This window comes from Ictidomys tridecemlineatus, chromosome 16 (genome assembly GCF_052094955.1).
Source record: "Ictidomys tridecemlineatus isolate mIctTri1 chromosome 16, mIctTri1.hap1, whole genome shotgun sequence".
Lineage (NCBI taxonomy): Eukaryota > Metazoa > Chordata > Mammalia > Rodentia > Sciuridae > Ictidomys > Ictidomys tridecemlineatus.
Genome location: NC_135492.1, coordinates 3773583 through 3786160, shown reverse-complemented (window position 1 = coordinate 3786160; position 12578 = coordinate 3773583). Strand labels below are relative to the sequence as shown.

Sequence of the window (12578 nt, the reverse complement as noted above, 5' to 3'; positions counted from 1 at the left end):
TCTATTTTGGTGCAGATACCATGCTGGTTTTGTTTCTATAGTTCTGTAGTATAGTTTAAGATCTGGTATAGTTATGCTTCCTGCTTCACTTTCTTTTTAAGGATTGCTAGCTATTCTGGGTCTCTTATTTTTCCAAATAAATTTTATGATTGCATTTTTATTTCTATGAAGAATGTCATTGGGATTTTAATAGGGATTACATTAAATCTGTATAACACTTTTGGTAGTATGGATTTGCCAGAATTTAATTGAGACTTTTTGCATCTATGTTCATTAAAGATATTGGTCTGAAATTTTCTCTTGTTGATGTGTCTTTGGCTTGTTTTGAAATCAGAGTGATTGAATGAGTTTGGAAAAGTTTCCTCTTTTGCTATTTCATGGAATAATTTAAGGAGTATTAGTTTTTGGTCTTCTTTGAAGGTCTTGTGAGAATCTGACTGGTAGAGCTTTTCTTTGTATGTAGGCTTTTGATGGTGTCTTCTATTTCCTTGCTTGAAATTGATCTAATTAACTTGTGTATATTACCTTGATTAAGTTTGGATAGATCATGACTCTAGAAATTTGTTGATGTCTTTGATATTTTCTATTTAACTGGAGTATAAATTTTTTAAATAGTTTTTAATTATCTTCTATATTTCAGATGTGTCCATCATGATATTTCCTTTTTATCACAAATTTTAGTAATTTTCCTCTCTTTTTATTCGTGTGGCTAAGGGTTTATGAATTTTATTCATTTTTTTAAAGAACAAACTTTGTGTTTTGTCAATTTTTTCAATTGTTTCTTTTGTTTCAGTTTCATTGATTTCAGCTCTGATTTTAATTATTTCCTGTCTTCTACTACTTTTAGTGTTGATTGTTATTTTTGGGGGGGCTTTGAGATGTAATTTTAGGTCCTTTATTTATCGACTTTTTCTTCTTTAAAGAAATGAACTCCATGCAATGAACTTTCCTCTTAGTACGACCTTCATAGTATCACAGAGATTTTAAGATGTTGTATCAGTGGTCTCGTTTACCTCTAAGAATTTTTTTTATCTCCTCTCTGATGTTTTCTGCTATTCCTTGATTATTCAGTAGCATATTATTTAGTCTCCAGGTGTTGGAGTAGCTTCTGTTTTTCATTTTATCATTAATTTCTAATTTCATTCCATTATAATCTGATGGCATGCAGGGTAGTGTCTCTATTTGTATTTGCTAAGAATTGTTTTGTGGCATAATATATGGTCTATTTTAGAGAAGGATTCATGTGCTGCTGAGAAGAAAGTGTATTCACTCATTGATGTATGAAATATTCTCTATATGTCTGTTAAATCTAAGATATTGATTGTATTATTGAATTCTATAGTTTCTTTGTTTAGCTTTTGTTTGGAAGATCTACCCCGTGGTGAATGTGTTGTGTTAAAGTCACCCAGTATTATTGTATTGTGGTCTATTTTACTCTTGAATTTGAGAAGAGTTTGATGAATGTAGATGGCTATTACATTTGGCATTTTCTTGTTATCCCATAATTCATTGTTTGGGGAATAAGTATTTATAATTGTTATTTCTTGTTGATGAATGGTTTTCTTAAGCAGTATAAAATATCCTTCTTTATTCCTTATAATTAACTTTGTCTTGATGTCTACTTTATTTGATATGAGGATAAAAACCTGTGCTTGTTTACACAGTACATGTGAGTAGTATATTTATTCCCAACCTTTCACCTTCAATTTGTGGATGTCTTTTCCTATGTGATAAGTCTCTTGAAGGTAGCATATTGTTGGTTTTTTAAAAAATCCAATCTGCCAGCCTATGTCTTTTGATTGATGAGTTTAGGCCATTAACATTCAGGGTTATTATTGAAGTGTGGTTTATATTTCCAGTCATTTTGCTTTATTTTTGGTTTTTAATTTGACTTGGTTTCTTTTTTGATTGGCTTTTCCTTTAGTGTACTTCCTCTCTTTGCTGATTTTCATTGTTGTTTTTTATTTTTTCTTCATGGAATATTTTGCTAAGGATGTTCTGTAGTCCAAGCTTTCTAGTTGTAAATTCTTTTAATTTTTGTTTATTATGGAAGTTTTTCACTTCATCATGAAATCTAAAGCTTAATTTTGCTGGATATAAGATTCTTGATTGGCATCCACCTTCTTTCAGAGTTTGATATATATTATTCCAGGACCCTCTAGCTTTGAAGGTCTGGGTTTAGAAATCTGCAGAGATCTTAATTCATTTTCTCCTATATGTAATCTGATTCCTTTCTCTTGTGGCTTTTAAATTTCTTTCTTTATTTTGTATGATAGGCATTTTAATTGTTATGTGCCTTGGTGTAGAATCTGTTGTGATTTTGTACACTTGGTGTCTTGTAAGCCTTTTGTATTTGATTTTCTAATTCATTATTTAGGTATAGGAAATTTACTAATATTATTTCATTGAATAAATTGTTGATTTCTTTGTTTTGAAACTGTATGCCTTCCTCTATCAAAATAATTCTTACATTTGGACTTTTCATAATTCATGAATGTTCTACTCATGGTTTCTTACCATCTTCACTGTGTGGTCAACTTTACTTTCAAGATTATATATTTAGTCTTCATTGTCGGAGGTCCTATCTTTCAAGTGATCTAATCTGATGGTGATGATTTCTATGGAGATTTTAATTTGCTTTATTGTTTTTTTTTATTTCAATGATTTCTTTTCCTTTTTTTGGTAGAATCTCTATCTCATTATTGAAGTAAACTTTTGCTTCCTGTATTTGGCTATGTAACTCTTTATTGAAATGACCTTTTGTTTCCTGTGTTTGCTTTCTTATAGCATCCTTTAATTCACAGAACATTTTAATTACATACATCCTGAACTCTTTTTGGACATCTCTTCTGCTATGCTGGCCATTGGTTCTAGTAATGTATCTCGGTTTTTTGGGGGCACTTTCTTCCCTTGTTTTTTCATATTGTTTGCATGTCTTTCCCTTTATCAGTGCAGATCTAAGGTATTACAGTTTTTACCAATAGACTTATAGTATCCCTGCAGAATTCCATGACCTCTCCTTTAAAGAGGAGATCAATATTAACATATCCCCATGCAAACATTATGCAGGCTTAATTAAACCAAATAGCTTCTTTTGAGATGTTTACAGGTTTGTCACAATAGACAGAAATGGTGAGTTTGATTATTATTAACAATGTAAACAGTAGGTTGCAAAAAGATCTACAGTTTATAATGGTGGACAAAGAGAGAATGGGGGACTGATTTAGGATGAGATGTTAAGGAGGTAGGAAATGAGGATATAGAGTTATTAGATCTTAGGAAGCATAAAAGAGGAATCAAAAGATGTTGGCTAGTAGCAGGAGAAAAGAGACAAAGAGACTTTGAGGATATAGATAAGTGGGAAGGAGAGAAAGAGAGAGAGAGAGAAGAGAGAAGAGAGAGAATAGAGAACAACAAATAATTTTATTTGCTAATATTCTGTTGAGATTTTGCATCCATAATTATAAGATATATCAGTTTGTAGTTCTCCTGTATTATCTTTGTGTTAAGTCTTAAGATTAGGTTAACATGGGCATTTTAGGATCTTTTACAAGTGTTCACTGTATTCTATATTTATAAAATAATAGATATTTCTATGAATGTTTGTAAAGAGATAAAGAATTGGTATTAGTTCTTTTAATGTTTGGTAGAATTGTCCTTGGAACATCTGGACCTGAGCTTCACTTTGTAGAAAAGTTCCTAATTTAGTCTCATCACAGGATGTATGTCAATATATATTTTGCATTTCTTTTTGTGTCAGTTTCTGTTGTTTGTGTCTTTTTAGGAATTTGTCTATTTCATTTATGTAATTTGTATAATTGTTGTGTAATCTGATTGTTACAATATCTTTATAATTCTTTCTATGTTTATAATGTCAGTATTTCCCAAGTTTTCATTTTGAATGCTACTAACTGTAGCCTTTCTATTTCTAGGTCAGAGTAGCTATTATTTTGTGAATTTTGTTGGTTTTTTTTTCAAAGAATTGCATTTGTTTTAATTAATTTATTCTATTGATTTTATTTTTTATTTGATTAGTTTTCACTTTGGTCCTTAATATTTTCTCTCTTCTGTTTCCTTTAAGTTTAATTTGCTTTTTCTTTCATGATTTATTATGTAAAGTTTGATCATTCATTTGCAATCTTTGTTTTTATTTAATAGATGAGAATTTATCTCTGAGCAATGATGGCTTTTTCTCCATTCCATATTATACCTTCTTTATTTCCTTTCAATACTTTATCTATTTCACTTTATATTTCTTCTTTCATCCAGTGTTTATTTAGGTGCATATTGATCAATTTGTCCATACTTTGAGTTTTCCAATTTTCTTTCTAATAATGCCTTCTGGATTCCTTATGTGGTGATTGAGGAAAACATGCTCTGTTGGTCCATCCTGACTGCTCTTTTTTGAAGAGCATGATTAACTGCAGCTTCAGACAAAAGCCTAGTTTTATCCAAAGCCACTCTATTCCAGTACAATAAGGGGAAAGGGGTCAGGGTTTTCATCTTGCTCCTTTGGTCACTCCAAAGAGGCATAAGGGGCCACTGATCTCACTGGTATAGTGGTGATCCTATATATGACATCTTCTTCCTCATCCAGTGGCCTGGAGCCCAATCAGTGGTCCAAATAGAAATAGTTCCTCTTTAGGAACTCCTGTGATGTCCACTTTTCCAATTGGTAGAGAAAATGTAATTGCTCCAGGTAAATTTTACATTTTTCACTGAAGTGTCCTTTGTTTTTTCTTTCCCCTGCAGTAATATTTTCATTCCTTACTCCAATTTATGAGAAAATGAATATCTCTCTGTTTCCAAAGCATGTCACAAATTTTTTAAAGAAAGCTATAAAGAGAATGAAAGAATGTCACCTTCAAAAGAAACAATAGGTAAAATCTGGTTGTGGTTTCAGAGGTTCATTTTTGATAATTTATTTGCCTATGGGTGTATGACTTCCATACTTCTTTGTATATTTTTAAAAGGTAGATGAAGAACTCTTGGTTGGGAGTAGTAGAGGGTTTCATTTGGGGAGAATAAAGAATTTAGCATCTAGTAATTGAAAAACAAGAATGAATTAGAGAGGGAACTGAAATAGAGTAAGATATATTCCATGCTTTTATAATTATGTCAAAATGGACTCTACTCTCATATAACTGAAAAGAACTAATAAAAAAGACTTAAATAAATAAAATTATATTTTCCAAATACTGAAAAAATAATGAATCAGAGGGAAAGCATTTACAATTAAATAATGGGCGTGGAATTTAGTTTGTCAAGGCATAAATATTGCTGATAGAAAGAGTCCCAAATGCTCTAAAAAGGAGTCCTTGTATATTGTTGACTAGAATGCACATTAGGACAGCCTTTATGGAAAACTATGAGGAGGGCCCTCAGAAATCAAATACAGACCCACCGTATGATCTAACAGTGTCACTACTAGGTTATAACCACAGGAAATGAAATCAGTATGTCAAAGAGAGATATGCATTCCCATGTTTATTGCAACACTACGTTAAAATTGTTCTTATTAATTTTTTTAATTGTTTTTTAATTTTTTATTGGTTGTTCCCAACATTACAAAACTCTTGACATATCGTATTTTATACATTAGATTGAAGTGGGTTATGAACTCCCAATTTTACCCCAAATGCAAATTGCACAATCACGTTGAATACACATCCACAATTTTACATAATGCCCTATTAGTAATTGTTGTATTCTGCTACATTTTCTATCCCTTACTATCCCCCCTCCCCTTCCCTCACATGTTCTCTCTCTACCCCATCTACTTTAATAATTTCTCTTTTTGTTCATTTTCCCATTCCTTTCACAACCTCTTATATGTAATTTTGTATAGCAATGAGGGTCTCCCTTAATTTCCATGCAATTTCCCTTTTCTCTCCCTTTCCCTCCCATCTCATGTCTCTATTTAATGTTAATCTTTTCTTCCTGCTCTTCCTCCTTGCTCTGTTCATAGTTGTTCTCATTATATCAAAGAAGACATTTGGTATTTGTTTTTTATGGATTGGCTAGCTTCACTAAGCATAATCTGCTCTAGTGCCATCCATTTTTCTTCAAATTCCATGATTTTCTTATTTTTTAGTGCTGCGTAATATTCCATGGTGTATAAATGCCACGTTTTTTTTTTATCCATTCATCTATTGAAAGGCATCTGGGTTTGTTCCACAGTCTAGCTATTGTGAGTTGTGCTGCTATGAACATAGATGTGGTAGTATCCCTGTAGCATGCTCTTTGAAGGTCTTCAGGGAATAGTTCCAGAAGGGCAATAGCAGGGTCAAATGGTGGTTCCATTCCCAGCTTTCCCAGGAATCTCCATACTGCTTTCCAAATTGGCCGCACCAATTTGCAGTCCCACCAGCAATGTACAAGTGTACCCTTTTCTCCACATCCTCGCCAGCACTTGTAGTTGTTTGACTTCATAGTGGCTGCCAATCTTACTGAAGTGAGATGGTATCTTAGGGTGGTTTTGATTTCCATTTCACTGACTGCTAGAGATGGTGAGCATTTTTTCATGTACTTGTTGATTGATTGTATATCTTGCTCTGAGAAGTATCTGTTCAGGTCCTTGGCCCATTTGTTGATTGGATTATTTGTTATTTATTGTCTAATTTTTTGAGTTCTTTGTATACTCTAGATATTAGGGCTCTATCTGAAGTGTCAGGAGTAAAAATTTGTTCCCAGGATGTAGGCTCCCTATTTACCTCTCTTATTGTTTTTCTTGCTGAGAAAAAACTTTTCAGTTTAAGTAAGTCCCATTTGTTGATTCTTGTTTTTACTCTTGTGCTATGGGTGTCCTATTAAGGAATGTGGAGCCCAACCCCACAATATGTAGATCAGAGCAAACTTTTTCTTGTATCAGATGCAGAGTCTCTGATTTGATATCAAGCTCCTTGATCCATTTTGAGTTAACTTTTGTGCATGGCGAGAGAAAGGGATTTAGTTTCATTTTGTTGCATATGGATTTCCAGTTTTCCCAACACCATTTGTTGAAGATGCTCTTCTTCCTCCATTGCATGCCTTTAGCCCCTTTATCGAATATAAGATAGTTGTAACTTTGTGGATTAGTCTCTGTGTCCTCTCTTCTATACCATTGGTCCACTCGCTTTTTTTGGTACCAGTACCATGCTGTTTTTTTCACTATTGCTCTGTAATATAGTTTAAAATCTAGTATTGCTATTCCGCCTGATTCACACTTCCTGCTTAGAATTGCTTTTGCTATTCTAGGTCTTTTATTTTTCCATATGAATTTCATGATTGCTTTATCTCTTTCTACAAGAAATGCCATTGGGATTTTTATTGGCATTGCATTAAACCTACAGAAAAGTTTTGTTAATATCGCCATTTTGATAATGTTAGTTCTGCCTATCCATGAACAGGGTATATTTTTCCATCTTCTAAGATCTTTTCTACTTCTCTCTTTAGGGTTCTGTAGTTTTCATTGTATAAATCTTTCACCTCTTTTGTTAGGTTGATTCCCAAGTATTTTTTTTTTTTGAGGATATTGTGAATGGAGTGTTTTTCCTCATTTCCGTTTCAGAAGTTTTGTCGCTGATATACAGAAATGCCTTTGATTTATGAGTGTTGATTTTATATCCTGCCACTTTGCTGAATTCACTTATTAGTTCTAGTAGTTTCTTTGTAGACCCTTTTGGGTCTTCTAGGTATAGAATCATGTCATCCACAAATAGTGATAATTTAAGTTCTTCTTTTCCTATTTTTATGCTTTTAATTTCTTTCGTCTGTCTGATTGCTCTGGCCAGTGTTTTAAGAACTATGTTTAACAGAAGTGGTAAGAGAGGGCATCCCTGTCTTGTTCCAGATTTTAAAGGGAATGCCTTCAATTTTTCTCCATTCAGAATGATGCTAGCCTGAGGCTTAGCATAGATTGCTTTTACAATATTGAGGTATGTTCTTGTTATCCCTAGTTTTTCTAGAGTTTTAAAAATAAAGGGATGCTGTACTTTGTCGAATGCTTTTTCCACATCTATTGAGATGATCATATGGTTCTTATTTTTAAGTCGATTGATGTGATGAATAACATTTATTGATTTCCGTATATTGAACCAGCCTTGCATCCCAGGGATGAATCCTACTTGATCATGGTGCACAATTTTTTTGATATGTTTTTTAATCCGATTCACCAGAATTTTATTGAGGATTTTTGCATCTAGGTTCATTAGAGATATTGGTCTGTAGTTTTCTTTCTTTGAGGTATCTTTGTCTGGTTTCGAAATCAGGGTCATGTTGGCCTCATAGAATGAGTTTGGAAGAGCTCCCTCTTTTTCTATTTCCTGAAATAACTTGAAAAGCATTGGTATTAATTCTTCTTTAAATGTTTTGTGAAACTCCACTGTATATCCATCTGGTCCTGGGCTTTTCTTGGTTGGTAGTCTTTTGATTGCTTCTTTAATTTTATCCACTGATATTGGTCTGTTCAAATTGTGTGTATCCTCCTGACTCAGTCTGGGCAAATCATATGCTTTAAGAAATTTATCAATGTCTTCACTATTTTCTATTTTATTGGAATATAGGTTTTCAAAATAATTTCTAATTGTCTTCTGTATTTCTGTAGCATCTGGTGTGATATTGCCTTTTTCATCCCTTATGTTAGTAATTTGAGTTCTCTCTCTTCTCTTCGTTAGCATGGCTAAAGGTCTGTCGATCTTATTTATTTTTTCGAAGAACTGAATAGATTTTGAAATCATCCACCATTAGGAAATGATAAATGCAATTAAAATGTGTCTGAACTGACATAAACTTCAAACAGCATATACATATATCAAAGTAATCAGGTACCTGTTGATATGTATATTTTAATGTTTTAATATATCAGTTGAAATAATTTTTTTAAATAGAGGGAAAATGTTTCATCATATCCCTTCTATTTAATAGGTAAAATTTCAACATAAAAGTTATTTTCCTGGTGCTTTAATTTCATCAGATTTTATATAGTCAAAAATCATTGCATTTCCAAACCTTTAAAAACTCTCATTTTACAAACTCTCCACAGAAGGCATCCTCAGGGTAGCTGGAACTTTCTGGCCCCTCATGGAGCAGGCATGGGGTTCTTTAGGTGAAGATTTTGTTTCATGTATGAAGCCTGACACAATAATGTGTGCATGCCAGGGAGCCAGGATGAGCCCTCCAGGGGTCAGTACAAAATTCATAGCTTCAAGCATGGTGGGAGTTTTCAAGAAGCTTGCCAAAAATCTGATGATGAGCTCTAACAATTGTAGGAGATTAATCTGTGGCATCTTTGGTGAAGAATTAAGGTAGTAAAACAAAATATTGAAGTCCAGGACTTCTCTCTAAGCAAACAAATGCAACAAGAGACAAAGCCAACCACTCTCTGGCCAGGAGGCTGTGTTCAGAATCCACAGGAGCTCACAAGTAGTGAGAGCAAAGGCCAGTAGCTATTGGACACCACAGCCAGTTTTCATTCAGGGAAATATCCTACTCTTCAAAGTTTGTAGATGGATGCTTTTCTTCACTGATGACTTAGGAAACTCCAGCTGGACTTCTGTACTTAAAGAATTCATAGTATCAGAAGGGAAGATAAGTTCTGCACTCTTAATGCCCTGCTATCTTTGAAATCTCTCTGTTTCTAGCATCGGGTGGATTTTCTTCAGCTTATGATAAATTCTCAGAATTCCAAAGATGTGGAGTCTCATAAAGGTAAACAAGGTTGCTATCTCATCTACTGATGGGGAAACTCAGAGGGAAAGATTGTTCTGGAAATGTACAGAAGATTTTCCAGGAAGAAGAGTATTTCTACCTAGTTGCAGAAAGTGCATGATTGGATGTCATATACAATAGCCTGAGGAACTTTCTAGAGAAGCACACCTAGAGCCATGTTCAAATGCTGAAGCTGATAAAAACAAGTATTTCTTTCACTAGCATGGTAGTTTTATTCAACTTATTTTCTTACTATTTTTATTTTGATGCTCAATTCTCCCATATTTGTCCACTGGAATCCCTTTCATGTAGGCTCCTGAGTCCTCTATTATTCTTGTCATCTTTTTTTATGATTGTTTTAAAAGTAGCTTCTGTTTATTCTGGCCATAGCAATATTGAACTGAAAACATAGAGGTTCTCCATGTAGTCTTGAATACACTGCTTCACTCCCCATATCTACCACCAGAGACTTATATTTACACAGTTCAGGAACCTGTATTGACACACTTCTAGCATTCACAGTCCACAGATTTTCTTAGGGTTTGCTCGTAGTCTTGTACATTTTATGACATGTAACCACATTATAGTAGCATATAGTGTATTCTGTGTCCTTTTCATTTATTTTGTAAGTATTTTCTTGCTTTCTGATTTAAGATATTCTAGGTTTCTGCGCTGTTTCTCATGACAGCTTTGTTTTTTGTTTTTGTTTTTGCAATTAATGAAATTTAGAAATCAAAATTTGTAATCATCTTGTGGATTTTTGCTTTTAGATACTCTCAGTAGGCAACATTATTAACATGAAATACTTCTACATGCAACAGAGGAAAGAAATATTTCTGTATCTTCTCACATCCAGTGATATAAACTATTTTTCTCTCTCCTTCAATTTTTTTTCTAATTTATTGCTTTTTTCTGTAATGCACAAATACTCCCATTGCAGTTCTAATTCATGGTACCCAGTACTATGACAATCAACTGAATAAAGTCTTGAATGTTGACCAATTAATTCTAGAGATGAGGACTGGGCTTACTACAACCTGCCAGTATACATATTTTTTAAAAGATATTTTTATTTTTAGTTATAAATGCACACAATACTTTTATTTTATTTTTTATGTGGTGCTGAGGACCAGTACCTCACATGTGCTAGGTGAGTGTTCTACCACGAAGCCACAACCCCAGCCCCAGTGTACATATTTTTAGGTTCACATGTACATATTATCTATTTATCTATTTATCTATCTATCTATCTATCTATCTATCTACTTATCTATCCATCCATCCATTCATCCATCTATCCTGTATGTATCTACCCAATTCTATTCAGCTTTTTGTGATGAAGTAAACAGTCTGTAGTTTAACTCTTCAATAAAATAACCACCAAACACATGTGCCTTCTTAGCACTTGACATGTGGCTAGTGCCACTGAGGAACTGTTTAAAATTTAAACATTCACGTGTGGCTAGTAGCTACGAATGCAAAAAGCCAAGCTCCAAACCTTGACTTTTTTTGGTGCAGGGGAGAGGGTTACCAGGAATTAAACTCAGGGACACTCAACCACTGAGCCTTATCCCCAGCCCTACTTTGTAGTTTATTTAGAGACAGGGGTCTAACTGAGTTGCTTAGCACCTCCCTGTTGCTGAGGTTGGCTTTGAACTCATGATCCTTTTGCCTCAGCCTCCCACTGAGATTACCGGTGTGTGCCACTGCACCTGGCCTGAACCTTGACTTTATAGTCCTATTTCATGGGGTTCATACTCACTGGGATAAAAGATTTGGTAATTAAATGTTCTCATGACAACATAGAAAACCATCATCAATAAATCTGAACTCTGTAGACCTTTCAAACACTTGTTTTGTGTATTCTTTTTTTTAATCTTGAATTGCATGATTTGCACAGAGACCATGTTTATTTCAGGGCCTAGGTATCTAAAAGTCCATGTTGATCATACTGTGTATCTTAGATAGAAATGGTATCTCTTGCAATTACCTATCTTTGGTGGTGCTGAGAATGGCATAGTTAGTAGCCAAGTCCAAGAGTGTTATAGACCTCAGGAAAACAGGAATAAAAAAAAGTTTTTCTTTGTCTCCCCTATCAGAGAGACATGAAAGTGAAAACCACTCTGCGAGTGACTCTGAATTGCTTTTCCATGGTCCTACATAGTGATCTGTGGGGTTTAATGGGATTTCTCTTTATCTAAACTCTGATGTTGGGATTTGCTGAATTTACCTAAATTGTGTTTCCTCTTCTATTAGCCCTGTCTGATCTGGAGTTTGTGGCCCAGTCAATTATCTTAATTTTTGCTGGCTATGAGACCACTAGCAATGCTCTTTCCTTCATTTTGTATGAACTGGCCACCCATCTCGATGTCCAGACCAAACTGCAGCAGAAGATTGATTCGACTTTGCCCAATAAGGTGAGAAGATGTTATCTGGAGAGGGAGGAGGGGAGGCTGAGCCTCAACAAGACTGCTTCCTTTTCACTTCCTAGGAGGCTTTGTCAAAAATATAGTCACTGATTCTTTCCACAACCTCTATTTTTAAAGGATTTGAAGAGACAAATGAAGGAGAAAACAGTATTTTGGGGAAAATGCTATTCCCAAAACTACAAGGAATTTTTAAAAGAGTGTAGTTTCAGTTGTATCCATTACCAGTTATCATCATTACACCCAGGAAGTGTAAGCATGTGTCACTCAAGTGTCCAGATCATTGGCTCTGCTGAGCTGTGGCATGAGCTCCTGCCTGGTTGTCTGCTGAGTGAGCCTGGGCTTGATGGGCAGGACGAAAATGCTCTGCTCCACACATCTAGTAATGTATTTGAGAGAAGCAGTTAGGGGATGAGTAAGGTTTTCTGACTCCTGAGCCAAATTCTTTACTTCTACTTTGTATCC

General features: G+C 34.3%; 1 pseudogene across 1 annotated transcript in view; it reads left to right on the top strand.

The window, feature by feature from the left end:
- The window catches only part of LOC144371452 (cytochrome P450 3A9-like), a 28113-nt pseudogene that overhangs the window by 10701 nt on the left and 4834 nt on the right, over positions 1 to 12578 (top strand). Inside the window, exons 8-10 of the transcript XR_013431449.1 lie at positions 4753 to 4880; positions 9621 to 9687; positions 11944 to 12104. The product of XR_013431449.1 is annotated as a cytochrome P450 3A9-like (transcript). The remainder of the gene's footprint in view (positions 1 to 4752; positions 4881 to 9620; positions 9688 to 11943; positions 12105 to 12578) is intronic.